This window comes from Gossypium raimondii, chromosome 8 (assembly GCF_025698545.1).
Source record: "Gossypium raimondii isolate GPD5lz chromosome 8, ASM2569854v1, whole genome shotgun sequence".
NCBI lineage: Eukaryota > Viridiplantae > Streptophyta > Magnoliopsida > Malvales > Malvaceae > Gossypium > Gossypium raimondii.
This window is the reverse complement of record NC_068572.1, coordinates 61,447,187-61,460,832: the sequence shown is the minus strand read 5'-3', so window position 1 is coordinate 61,460,832 and position 13,646 is coordinate 61,447,187. Positions and strand designations below refer to the sequence as shown.

Genomic DNA, 13,646 nt, shown 5'->3' with positions numbered 1-13,646 from the left:
ATTGCTTTTGTAGTTGGAACCATAATTGCTCCAACACCATTTCAATAGTTCTATATACAAGGGTAAAATAATAATTTCAAATAATCCATACTCACTTTATACCTACGATCTTCTCTCACATTCGAATTTCAAAAGAAAATCCACTCCATAACCTATTGAATGGTTCAAATTTTGTCATTCCTACCTAAAACGAACTGTATGATTTATAGGTAAACTACATTGGTAATCACTCAATTATTAGTAAAATTATTTTTTAGTCACCCAACTATGAAAAGTTACAAAATGGTCATTCAACTATTTAATTTTATCTTTTTTTGTCGCCAGCTGGCCAACAAAATAACAGTGACAACTTTTAAAAATTGTATAATAGCAATTTTAACCCTGTATGAACTATAAAATTGTAGACCCCTAACCATAGGATATATATATATATATATATATATATATATTCTTACAAAAAAAAAAGTCAAAAATAAGCAAAGAAAAAAACTTAAATCTGTCCCCCCTAAATATAAGAGCGACAATGTTCCAATTCTGTGAACCAAGAAAAACAAAGGAGATACCATTTTTGCTCAATAAAATTTCACTTTCATTTATTCATTCACGTCGGTCCATAATTTAAAAAAAAAAAATTCTTCGATAGATGATTTTGGTTGGACAATTTATCCAAAGGGTCAGGTTATTTATTTAGTTGAGTTTGAACCGAATATTTAAAATTCATTACATTTAGTAATTAAAAAATTATTTAAATTTAATTATAAAGCATATAAACAATAAATATTGACATTGATATTAATATAAAAATAATTTGCTGTGTTTAATTAACAATAATTCAGACTTTTGAGTTGAGAAAATCATTTTGTTAATTATATAAGGTTAAAATGTAATTTTAACACAACTAAAACTATTCATAGCCCCTCCCTAACCCTTAAATAGGAGGGTAATGTGTATTGATGCATTCGAACTTACGTCATTTTATATTAACAACAATACTAATACCAATTGAGCTAAAACTCAGTCAACGACTTGTAACATATCTTAACCATCATATATTACGTAGATAATTCATATATGATCTATAGTATATTGGATTAAAATATTCAAAGTATATACACAACATAATCATAAATTTTAAAATAGAATATAATAAACTTTAAATAAAGTAAAAGTCCTAACTTTAAGAGGTGCATGAACGCAGTAGGTAAACATCACAAAATTGATGACTTGTGACCGAACCGGACCGCACCTTCCACATAGTACTTGCAAAGGACAATTAGGAATTGGAAAGCAACATTTTTATTAATTAAATGACTTTATTTTTGGCCAAAAAAAAAAGTAGTTTATTTCGGTTTAATTTAAATTGGCGTGAGTTCTAACGTGTTAAAATGCATTATCCTCTTATTTATGGGTAATTCTAGACATTGTATTAAAATAATAGATATAATCAAATTGTTCATATATATATATATGGTTTAATTCACTTTGATTTATTTTAATTTAATTTATTCAAATAGAATTTTATTTTAATTATATAAATATAAATATTTTATTTCTAAAATAAAAAAATCAAGATAGAGAATTACAAAATTAATGAACAATTTTCAAGACAGATTTGTTAAGATTGTTTATCTTTGACAAAATCAAGCCCACCGTAAGGAAATAATATTTGGAGAAATAATATATACATATTTTAGTGTAAATACAATGAATATTTCAAAACCCCAAAAAGTAAAAAATATGAATAAATTAATTTTAATTGGTAAAGGATATTGAGATGATTGCATGAATTTGTGTTGTCATGGACATATTCGTTTCACCATGCTATTTTCTCGGAAATGATATGTTATCTGTATTTCTTTTCAATAGATTAATGTTACATCAATATTTTTATCTTGAAAAGAATAAAATTTCTTGAAATTTAAGATGAAATTATTGATATAATATCTCTATGTTATTCGAAATTGATAGTGATATTTAAGCATGCCTTTGTCATGTTTAATTTTATATTTTATTAAACAGTGCAAAATTATAAACCAAAAAATTGATAATTATGAAAAAAACATTTTGAAAATTACAAATACAATAATACTCTTTAATTTAACCAATAATTCCATCTTATTAGTGTTGATTTCTCTTTTGTAATTTTGGGTAGGCAAAACTATAAAAATTAATTTAATGTGTAATTTGATAAATAAAATTTGATTTAATTGGTGTAATTATATATATAAAGTTTTATTGTGGATTAAATATATATATGAAATTTTAATTTTAATTTAATTATACACGTTCAAAGAAATAAATATATCAAATTATTTTTATATTGAATAAAAATTATGAAAATTTAATAAAATCAATTTTTTGTGTACAAATTTGTAAATTAAACTAAACACATAGGTTTGAGAATTTTCTCTTTCGATTACGAAAAAGAAATTATAAATACTAACATTTGAAATAATATTTAAATTAAACTTGAAAATTTTGATCTGAATTACCAATTTAATTCGATTAATTTAAATTTAACACAATTTTATTTTCTGATAAAAAGTTAGCAAACTTGTCCAACCTCTTAATTGGGAATTTTTCAAATCAAGAATGACTTGAACCCAAGATAACTCGGTGAAAAAAAAAGACACAATAGGCAAAGCTAAATGGCCAAAACTTAAAAACAACCTAAACTTGAAGTACTCAAAAATTGGAACAGTTCAGAGCTTAATTCAAGGCCAGACCTAAAATGACTTGAACTCAAGATGATTCAACTTTAAAAATTAGTGCAAAAAAATAAACAAAAACCAACTCGCGAAGCTAGATGGCAAAAATTAAAAAACAATCCAAACTCGAGATAGCTTGAAATTGGAACAACTCGAACTTGACCCAAATCCAAATCCAAAATGACTTGAACTTGGATGACTAAATTCGAAAAACAAAACTTGTAGAGCTGAAAAACTCCTACTTAAAACCATGGAAATAGTAAACTGACATAGTAAATAACAAAATTCAACAGCAACTATTTAGGTTAGGATTGAAATTTTAAAAACCAAAAAGTTCAAGGACTAAACATGAAAAATATTTAGAGCATAAATACTAAATCCACGACTTATGAATAATACATGAACTAATAGTAAAATTTGACATTAAATTAGTTGTTTTTTTTCAATAATTTAATTTAATTTAATTAATATTTTCAAAATTGATATTTAATAAATAGGTTAAGTTTTGGTTTTGATCCTTTTATTATGTTTAAACTTAGTATTTAGTCCCGGTACTTTAAATAAATGATTTCTACATTTACAATGTCATTAGTTAACCAAATAATTAACATTATTATGTGATTAAAACACTAACATATTAACATTTGAATCGAAATTATTAGACCAATAATAAGGTGAAAATGGAATTTTGATAAGAGGAAATGAAGGAGGACCAACCTAACATTGATTCCATAAGGAATACTAACAACAAAAAGCTGATGAGAAAGATTTCAATAGATCCAAAATCAAATAATTTAACTAGTTTTGATCTGTTTTCATTTTAAATCATTTATTAATAATTAAAAGTATCTTTTTTGAACCTCGTGTGTTACCCTGATGATTATAGTGTTCATCACCCTAGGTGTGGTTTTAGTTTGAGTCGTGCTAGTCGCGTTGCTGTTAGGGCTTTGTCCTCCTCTTATAATTCACCAACAAAAAGAATACCTTTTTATTGATTAAATGATATCAATTTTGTGGGTTGGATTATAAAAAATTATTTCAAATTCGAGTTTTTTATAAATCCGAATTTTCTTCTACATTTATATGTCAAATTTTATTTAAAAAATAATTTAATTTTAGAGTTCAGATCAATTTAAATTATGGAAACTTTATTACGATTTTATTATTATTTAGTTAAATTTGACACTTCTTTTAAAATGATCGAATTTGACTACTAATCATTCAAAATAGTCGAGTTATTAATTTCTTTTAATAAAATGCTTACCAAAATGTATAGGAACCACATGTACTTCATGTTAATTTTTTTAATGTTTATGAACTTCATACATATTTAAATTATTTGTTGATATGATATATAAGACAAATAGTGATGTATCGCATGAAGTACACGTGAAATGTCATACGGATTACCACGCAAACATCGTTAAAATTAATGTTTTACTCAATATTTTCACTAGAATGTTATTTGTCTCTTTTCAAAAAATTAATAATTTAATTTAAAATAAAAATCAAATCAAGATTTAATATTTGAAAGAATAAATTAATGTAGGTGAAAGGTGACAATCATACATTTAAGAGAAAATATTTTCTTTCTGAATTTAATTTTATTATATTAAAAAGTAAATGGCAAGGGAGTTTTTATACAAGATAGACAGGGCATGCTGGAGCATTGGTTAAATGGTATAATTCTCTTTTAGTCCTAAAAATTAAGAGTTCAATTTTAATTATTTTTAGCTTTGGGTCAAATAGGAAATTACATTTTGACCCTACAAAAATTATTTATTCAATTTAGATCATTTAACTTGGAATTATTTTTATCTTTAGCCCTAACTTTTTAAAAAATTATCTAGACTTTATTAATGTTTCTAATATAAAATTTCTAACTTCGTCTTTGATCATATACCCATTGTTTATTATGACAATTAATGGCGATCCCGGAAAAAATGTCTTCATTAAAAAAATAAATGAAAAAGGAAAATATTTTGGTGACATTGAATTTAAATACAAGATGAGACCCATAGATTGGGGATTTTGGACCACAATTTAATTTTGGGGGTATCATAATTGAAGCTATAGACTTTTAGCAAGGGATGGACCAGCAAGCACAAGATTTGAATGCGGCCACCTAAACAACCTAATGCATCACTTGAAAAGCTTGTGGCAACAACTTTGATTGATTTTATTATGAGGATTCAAATCAAGAAGAAAATATCCAAGCTTTTCAAATTTTGATTGTTACATAAAAAGATTTTTGGCTTGATTGGTTGGTTAGATTTAATTAAACAAATTATTAAAAAAAATTAGTTCAACCGATCCGATTGGCCGATTCAATTGGTTTGTGAGTCAATTAATTTAACACTTTATTTAATTTAGTGCCCTGATTGATTTATAATTCAACCGGCTCGACCGATAGATCTGGTCCAATTTTGAAAACAGTAGAAACACCCCTTTGAAAAAATAAAAATAAAGCATGAAAGGATTGATAATCGGAATATATCCAAACTTGAACTAAAATAAATCTAAAAAAATTACTCGATAATAAAACTTAAATCAAAATATATTTTAAAAAATTACACATTATTTATTTTTATTTTTTTTGAATAATTTTATTATAGGTTCTGATAATATCTGTTCTTTTTGACACAATGTCTAGAACTACCCATAGCCCCTCCCCAACTCATACATAAGAGGATAATATATTTCAGCACAATGAAACTTATGTTTTCCTATATTGATAATAATACATATATCAATCGAGCTAAAACTCAATCATAAAAACCTCAAAATTGGAGACGGTGGATGCCGAAATAGTTGATAAAGTCTATTTTTATATTATTCTTGAATATGTTTTAGGAGTTTGTGTGTTATTTTGTAAATATTTTAGGTCAAAAGTTTAAAATTTTTGTTAAATGAGATCATATTCATATTATTATCAAATATAAAATAATTGAAACCCCAAATTTCATGTTTCTAGAACTTACAGTTCAATGTTCCTAACCCATTTCTTTAAGAAAAAAAACACTAAATTTGTCAAAATATCATCGGCCATGCATTTTTGGACCTACATAAAAATAATTTCACAAAAATATGACCCCTAATGGAAGGAAGCTAATCAAATTCATTGTACATAAAAATCATATTCAACTTGAATTATTAACCGATGAATAAAGTTTTTTTATTTTTATTTTGGTGAATTACAATAATAAGGTAAAACTCGAATAACAAATACGACTAGTGCAATTCGAATTCAAGTTACATCTAAGATAACGAACACTTTTAACCGTTAGGCCACCACATGGGTGATTATTATTTTTAATTCAAATTTAATTTATGAAAAATTCAAACAAGCAATTTCTAAGTGATGGGTGAATATTTATTTTGTGTACTTTGGTGAAATTCAACCATTTCGACCGTCACCAAAAGTTAGCTCAAAAGGGTCAAGCCTAATTTGACTTCATGTTATTCAATTTTGAGGCATCTTCCTCAAATTTTCAACTTACTAGTGATATTTGTGCTTTGGGTTATTCAAGCTAATATTGTGTGGGTACAGAAATAATTTATTTAATTTAATAGAAAATTATAAAATTAGTTCAATCGATTTAATTGTTGGTTTAATCAATTTTGAACGATTAATTTAAAATTTAGTTTAAATTTTTGTTCAAATCAATATATTGATAAATTTATATTTCTAACTTATCAGATTCCAACAACACTACTAAATTATATATTTTTGCATTGGCAAATTCTATATAACTTAAAAAGTTGTTTTGTTTACTAATCAATGAGAATGATTGAGTAAAGATGTGGATTTAGAAATTAAAGCATAATTTATTTCCAATTAGTGGTTAACCTGCCTTTATCAATATCTTCAATTTAATTTAATTTCAATGAATTGACTTACTTTAAGCTTTACTTAGGGTGAATTATTGGTGTGATATTTTGCAAAACTCCAAATTTTATAATAAAATTATAAAAAAATTCGATATTTATTGATAAAATTTTAGTATTGTTAGTAAAGGTTTAAGTTTTATATTTTGAAATTATTCGAAAATATTTGTTTAAGTCACTAGGTTGTTAATTTTTTAAAAAGTTTGACTAGTGAGCTTTAAGTGATGATCTGATGATCAGTACCGTGAATTAGTATCCATTGACGAGTAAAAGAACACACCTAAGATCCAAATTGATCTGTCAATCAATTCTGGAGATCGAAGAAGAAAATTATTTGAATTTTGGTTCGTAAATTCGTGACATTCAAAATTGTTTCATAAAAAAAAAATGAATTGTAAAAGAGAAGGGAGAGGAGAGCTTCCAATTGGTGTAGGTGGTGTGAATAGAGAAAGCCACATAACAACGATTCTAACAACCCAATGATTTAAATGAAAACTTTCGAATAGTCCAATAACCACTTTATAACTTTTTGAAGTTGAGTGGCTAGAATGTAAAATTACTAATACTTTAATGATCTTTAGTATAAATTACCCTATAATTTAATTATTATTTTTGTTTAATGAAAAATTTTCGGATCACTTTAATCCTTTTAAATTTAGTTAAATTATTATCTTTGATGAAAAAACTAATTAGATAAATAAATTTTTAACAACACCGACTTGATAACAAACATGACAATTCACGTGCACTCCATAAATTTTTTAAAACTACATAAAAATTATTTAAAAATCATTTTTTAAGATTATCTACATCAACAATGAAATATATGTGAACTACGGAGATAGCTATGATATTAGTGTTATTAAAAACGCAACAATAATAGTCAAAAATTTCAATTTAAAAAATTAATTTGGTAAAATTGATTAAAATAATTAAAAATAAATTAGAACCAAACTTAGGGCCTTTTTAAAATAACTTAGGGCCGATACTACTGGAAGGATTCCTCTTTGGATAATAGGTACGGTAATTGGTATTCCTGTGATCGGTTTAATAGGTATTTTCTTTTATGGTTCATATTCTGGATTGGGTTCGTCCCTGTAATATGGAATAATGGATAATGAGACGAACTAAGTTATAGGCATGAAAGTGTAAGAACTCAACGGGGCCCGCCTCCTCTTTCTTTGTCTGATTCGCGAGGAAGGGTCCCGTTGAATTCTTAATGATCATGATCATAATATTTTGGTCGTATAAATGACAACAAATAGATCACTTTTTCCGATGATTTTTTTGAAAAATGAACTCAATTTCAATTAATTGATTCATAGCATCTGCTCTTCGATAGTATCTATCGATACTTTCAAGGTTAGAAGAAAAAAAGGAATCACTCAATTGGATGACACAATATATATTTAATATTTCTTCTTCTTTTTTTCTGTCGACCAGATATCAATCAAACCTTTTCTAGACTAGTCTAACCTTACTCGATTTATTTTAGTATTTCATCAAAGTTTGAAATTATTTTATAAGTTTATTGCCTTGATTCTATTTTATCAAAAAAAATCGGTAAGGATTCCTTCCCTTTTTTTTGGTTGTCCATTACTTAGTATATTATACTTATTTCGACTTATTTTATACTTATTATATTATCCTTATTACTTATTCTATTATAAGTAAATCGAAAAAATAAAGGGTTCTGAAAAATCTGGAAAAATCGAAACTAAGAATAGAAATCTTTGACTAACGGGTCGCGGAATTGGTATTATTTCGACACAAGAAAAGGGTGTATAAAATTCCTTTTCTTGTGTCGAAGGCTAGAAAGACGAAGAATACTCCCTGTAATTATTTGTTCCCCTCATTTATCCTTCCTTTCTATTCTCCACTTACTTATCTTATGTTTTGTATCTACTCAAATTAAATTTAGAAAACAAAAAAAAACCTATTCTGTAACATTTAAATCTGACACTGACAATAGGAATATAATTACACCCCCCCAATTTAGTCCAATTTAGATTGAAAAAAGAAAAAAAAAAGAGGTAAAGACAAATAGTGTTCTTCACAATATACATATTTTGTTTTGAATGCGGTAAAAGCAATTCCTAGAGAAAGAATAGAAACAAGCAAAAGACTTTTCATCCTTTTTTTCATTATACCTAACGTAATTGACAGGAAGAATTTGTTCTTTTTTACAAATTTGATGTTGATAAATCCACAGATCTAGAAATTTATTTCGGACACTTGAACCTTCTCAAACTGTTTCTTTTCAAGGACCAAAAAGATTTGTGCAAAAACAATAGATGCCAAGAAGAACAAAAGACCTTGGAGGCGTAGTGGGTCTTGAAGTACTATTTCGCATCCCCGACCAAATCCACCCACATTAGGATTAATTGTTAATGGTTGATCGAGTTTGATAGATTCACCCTCGAAACAAGAAGTTCGGTCCGGGGATAATATCAACCACTTGATGTCCATCCAAGGCATCCGTTATGGTTATTTCAGTATCCCACTTTTTCTTTTCGTATGATTTTGCTTACTATACTGCTGTAGTAGCATTATAAATGATATTGTTACTTTTGTTCCGTCGGGATAAATCGGCCCTTCCCTATTGCCGCCTACGTATATGGGATATTTTAAGAAATGAACATCCTTATTACTAGCAAGGTGCAGGGAAAGAATAGGAAAGGTGATTTCACTATATTTTTACCGAGAGCAGGACCTATCACAAGAATATTTTTCTTAGTGGGGTGTAGTTACGAAAAGACAGATTGCCTATCTTTTCTTTCATCTCGGCGAAATACGATCAAAGGGCTAACTCAAACCCTCGGTAAAATAAGAACAGACCCACATTCAAAGCCCTTTTCTTACCATTAGCAAGAACTTGTTTCAGCTTGCATATGATAAGGAATTCTAACAACCGCTTCAAATACGGTATCGGGAAGTACCGCTTGTGGAACCTCAATATCCACGGGTTTATTCGCTAAATGGCAATTGGCACATACAATACGCCTTGATTGCTTCTCGTGGATTTTCATACCCCTGCTGCAAAAATGGGATATGCATTTGAAATGGAAGCCCGGTTATTATATAGATCATGAGCGATACTGAAATGGATCGAGTAATCTCCTCATTTATCCAAGAAAAAGTATTTCTAGTTTGCATGGTCCAATCATTGATCCGAAAATTTCTACAATAAAATTAGGTAGGTCACTAGTATAGTTCCTAGCCACGATTCGCTATTTACTTTTACCGAAAACGAAAAAAAATGATCAAACAGAGGAGAAATTGTATTCTCGATGGGTAGAAAGAGTAAAGTAAGTACGACTTTGCATGCTTTGCTTATCCCGAAAGTAAGAAAGATTATAATTGAATCCGTGAATCATTTTTCAGTCATTCATTGAATGATAAATAACTACAAGTGACGGAGATACACGATTTAAATAACGAAATATCCAATACTTAAAAATTGTATCTAGAATAACTGGAAAGGTAGAAACAAGACCAGATATAATTTGATCATTATGAGCAAATCCAAAATCTTTGTATATAGAGCCAATCATTAGTTCCCAACCGTGGGGCGAATGAAATCCTATACATAAATCTGTTAATATAAGAATAGAAAAAGCTTTTATTGTGTCGCTTAAATTATATAAGAATTCTTGAACCCAAGAGTTAAGAATAAGAAGTTCTTCATTCCCCAAAATAGAATAACCACTTAGAATAACTAAACAGATTAGATTGGTTGAGAAGTGCAAAATCGTATGGATATGATCCTCATTGTGCAGCTTGATCAATTGGATCGTTTCTTTTTGGATTCCTATACGAAGCTTTTGTAGATGTGTTTCCGGGTATTCTTTTATCATTTCGTCCAACAGGAAGAGTTCTTCTACTTCTATGAATTGTTCTAGAATACTCTTTTCTTGAATATCATTCAAAAAGTTTGGATTGCCTAATATCCCACCAATTAGTAATCCAAGATTTAGACTTTTATTAAATGAGAGAGATCCACCAGGCAAAAATACTATAGATGCAAGATATAGAAGGGAGTGAATGCTTTCTTTTTCGCCATTTTTCATCTGTGAGTTGTTAATGAACCCACCTCATTCGCTGACTTTATGTGATCTAATCTTTCTATCAAGCATGCCTTTCATTATATTATAAAGTAGGGGCCCATGAATCTATTCTCTGTTTTTTTTTTTGATTGCTTAGCCCTTGAATCTAATTGAATATAAAAGAATACGAATATAGAAAATAAGAATCCACTTTGAATTGAATGAAATATATATATTATTGTTATAGTGATATTGTTTCCAGATATCTCAATTGATCAAATTCAAGCAATTGCCCTCTTTTGATAAGCGCCGAAAGAACCGCTTCAAATAAGAAAGATTGTTCTATTCAGATTTTGAGACGAAGGAGCGCCCTGTCTATATCAAGATCGCAATCAAATATGTCAAAAATTTGCGCGAGTTATCTAAACTATATATAGTCTAGAGTCTAGCAATAATTGAAAAAAATAGGAAAAATATTATCTTGATAAAAATGAGTGACAAAAAAGAGAGAAAATGTATCATTACGTTTATCATTATGTTATAAGAAAGAAATCCACTTGTTTAGTTCTTTAGTTCTTAAGGAGCACAAAAGAAAGGATAAAAGGAGGGCCGATTAAGAAAAGAAAAGTAGAGAAAATTTACAAGATATGATCTATCGTATCTCACGTATCAACTCCAAATATTGCAAATAAAAGCGAAAGTCTTTATTTCAAATACTTTGATATATGAGATGAATCCAGATTTCGATTTCTTGCTTATTTTGTTACTGAATTAAGTTGAGCGGTTTTACATTTACTGACGTATAAAAACTATTTTGTGGACAAAAACCCGTTTTTTATGTTATGACTCTTCCGTATCGTCCGCTTTGGTTTGAATGGGCATTCAAGAAACTTCAGTTTAGTTCTCGCTATAGAAAAAGAGGATTCTTGGATTGAGCTTTTCCTCCCGAGAAAGCTTTTATTCGCAATTCATTTCAAAAGACTTCAATCGGTACACGCAAAAAATAGGCCAATTCAAAGACTTTTTGTTCAATTTCACGCGAGTCAAATTCTCATCAAGACGAAGTCAAGGAACGGCCCCCGGCCTCGATTTCCATATAAAGGACATGACGAGCATAAATACCCTCTTTAACTTCTATTCGATGGATGAATATCTTTCATAAGGAATCGTAGAAAGATGCGACGATTTTTCCAGAAAACCCCAACGAAAAATACATACTATTCCTCCTTTCTATGGAATCGATCATAACCACACCTACATTCCAAAAAATTGTGCACCACAAATAGGAACTAATAAAGAGGCTGCGATCCCATAGAAAGACATCACGATTCCTTATGGAAAAAAAACTATTTGTTGAGGCGAAATAAAGATATCAAATTCCTACCAAGATAACTAGAAGTTCCAACTAATAAAAACCCTAATGAACCAAAAAAAAGGATAAAGGCCCAGCAGAAATTGCTTGTTTTTCGAGATCCCACTATAAATTCTATCCATATGGATTCTGATCGCCAACTCATACATACTAGATCCAGTTGCATTTTATTCGAATTGAGAGAATAACCAAAAAAATTCGACTTTACTTTTTTTGTTTCCGAAGTAACTCTCATCAACTAGGACTATTTTGATATGAACTTTTAGAAGGAATTCATCAAATTGCTTCGATCTAAAATCATCCACTTTATATGATCGCCTATACGGATCTACTAGATATATAGACTTTAATTTCATACATCCGTTCGGTACCGATCCACTTACTATAATTCATTTAACCCTATACCATGTTTACGTATGCATAAGAGGGGCTTTTTCATTTATGTTCGGTTCGGGTAAGCCGAATGTTCTACAATATTTTACTAAATAGGTATCCATGACATCTAAGTCTTGAAAAAAAAATAGATAAGATTTGGTCTTGGCCCCATCGAATCTAAAAAATCTTAGTTTTTTGAACATACAAAGATAAAGAAGCCATTGCAATTGCCAGAAATACTAGGCCTACTAAAGACACAAAAATAGAGGGAAAACTGCTGAAAGTTGTCATAAAAAGGGTACCTCAATTTAATATTTGTACCTGTTATTGTTATATTGTTTAGTTAGAAATATATCTTATAACGATTATATTCTAATTCATATATTATACTAATTATATCTAAATACTAAGTATATCTAAGCGAGTCTATATATCTAATAGATATCTAATAAGTGCAAGGAAAGTAGAATTAAATAAAAGGACTTGCCCATCTTTTAAATCAAATAAAATAGGTGTATATGATAAGATAATCCACTTTCTTTATTATCTTACTTTATTCTTACTTTTCTTATTATTCTATTGTTCTTGTCTTCTAATTTTAATTTTGAATTTACTAAAGAAAGAGTTTATTACAAATTGTCGAAAGATTCGATTCGTTAGAATCCGATCCAAGAACGAGGATTATTAGTAAAATAGAATTTTCGGAGATATAGAAAGATGCAAAACTCTATATTTCTATTCTATTTTTCTCTATTTAAATTATATATACATACATAATAGAGGAAGATAAAATTGTTTTATTTGTCTCTCCAAATTTTCATTTCACGAAGGAAAAATTCGCTTTTATCTTGTTGCTAGAGGTTTACTTATTAGTAATATCGGATAATGATAATAATAATTATCCACATAATTTGTTTTTCGACAATTCCTTTTTTGTCACAAAGTCAAAGCCCGCGTAATGGGCTTTGACTTTGATTCGATAAACTAACTAACTACCTTTTCACTACAAATAAAAAATTTCACTTAAGACTCTACTTGATTGAATTTTGATTCAAAGGAAAAAACCGTGGAGTGAACTAACTCACTCAGAACACCTTTTAAAGGATTACGTGGTACGATTTGATCAAATAAACCCTTATGGAATAAATATTCAGCCGCCTGAGAACCTTCCGGTATTGTTTTGTTCAATGTTTGCTCAATTACTCTTTTACCCGCAAATGCAATATAGGCATTGGGTTTAACAATAATGATATCCCC

General features: G+C 28.4%; 3 pseudogenes; all 3 read right to left on the bottom strand.

The window, feature by feature from the left end:
* Positions 1-8,502: 8,502 nt before the first annotated feature.
* On the bottom strand, positions 8,503-9,752 carry LOC128042862 (cytochrome f-like; annotated as a pseudogene).
* A 139-nt stretch (positions 9,753-9,891) lies between these two features.
* Positions 9,892-10,659, bottom strand: LOC128042854 (chloroplast envelope membrane protein-like; annotated as a pseudogene).
* Positions 10,660-11,615: 956 nt separating this feature from the next.
* Positions 11,616-12,652, bottom strand: LOC128043117 (photosystem I assembly protein Ycf4-like; annotated as a pseudogene).
* Positions 12,653-13,646: the final 994 nt, after the last annotated feature.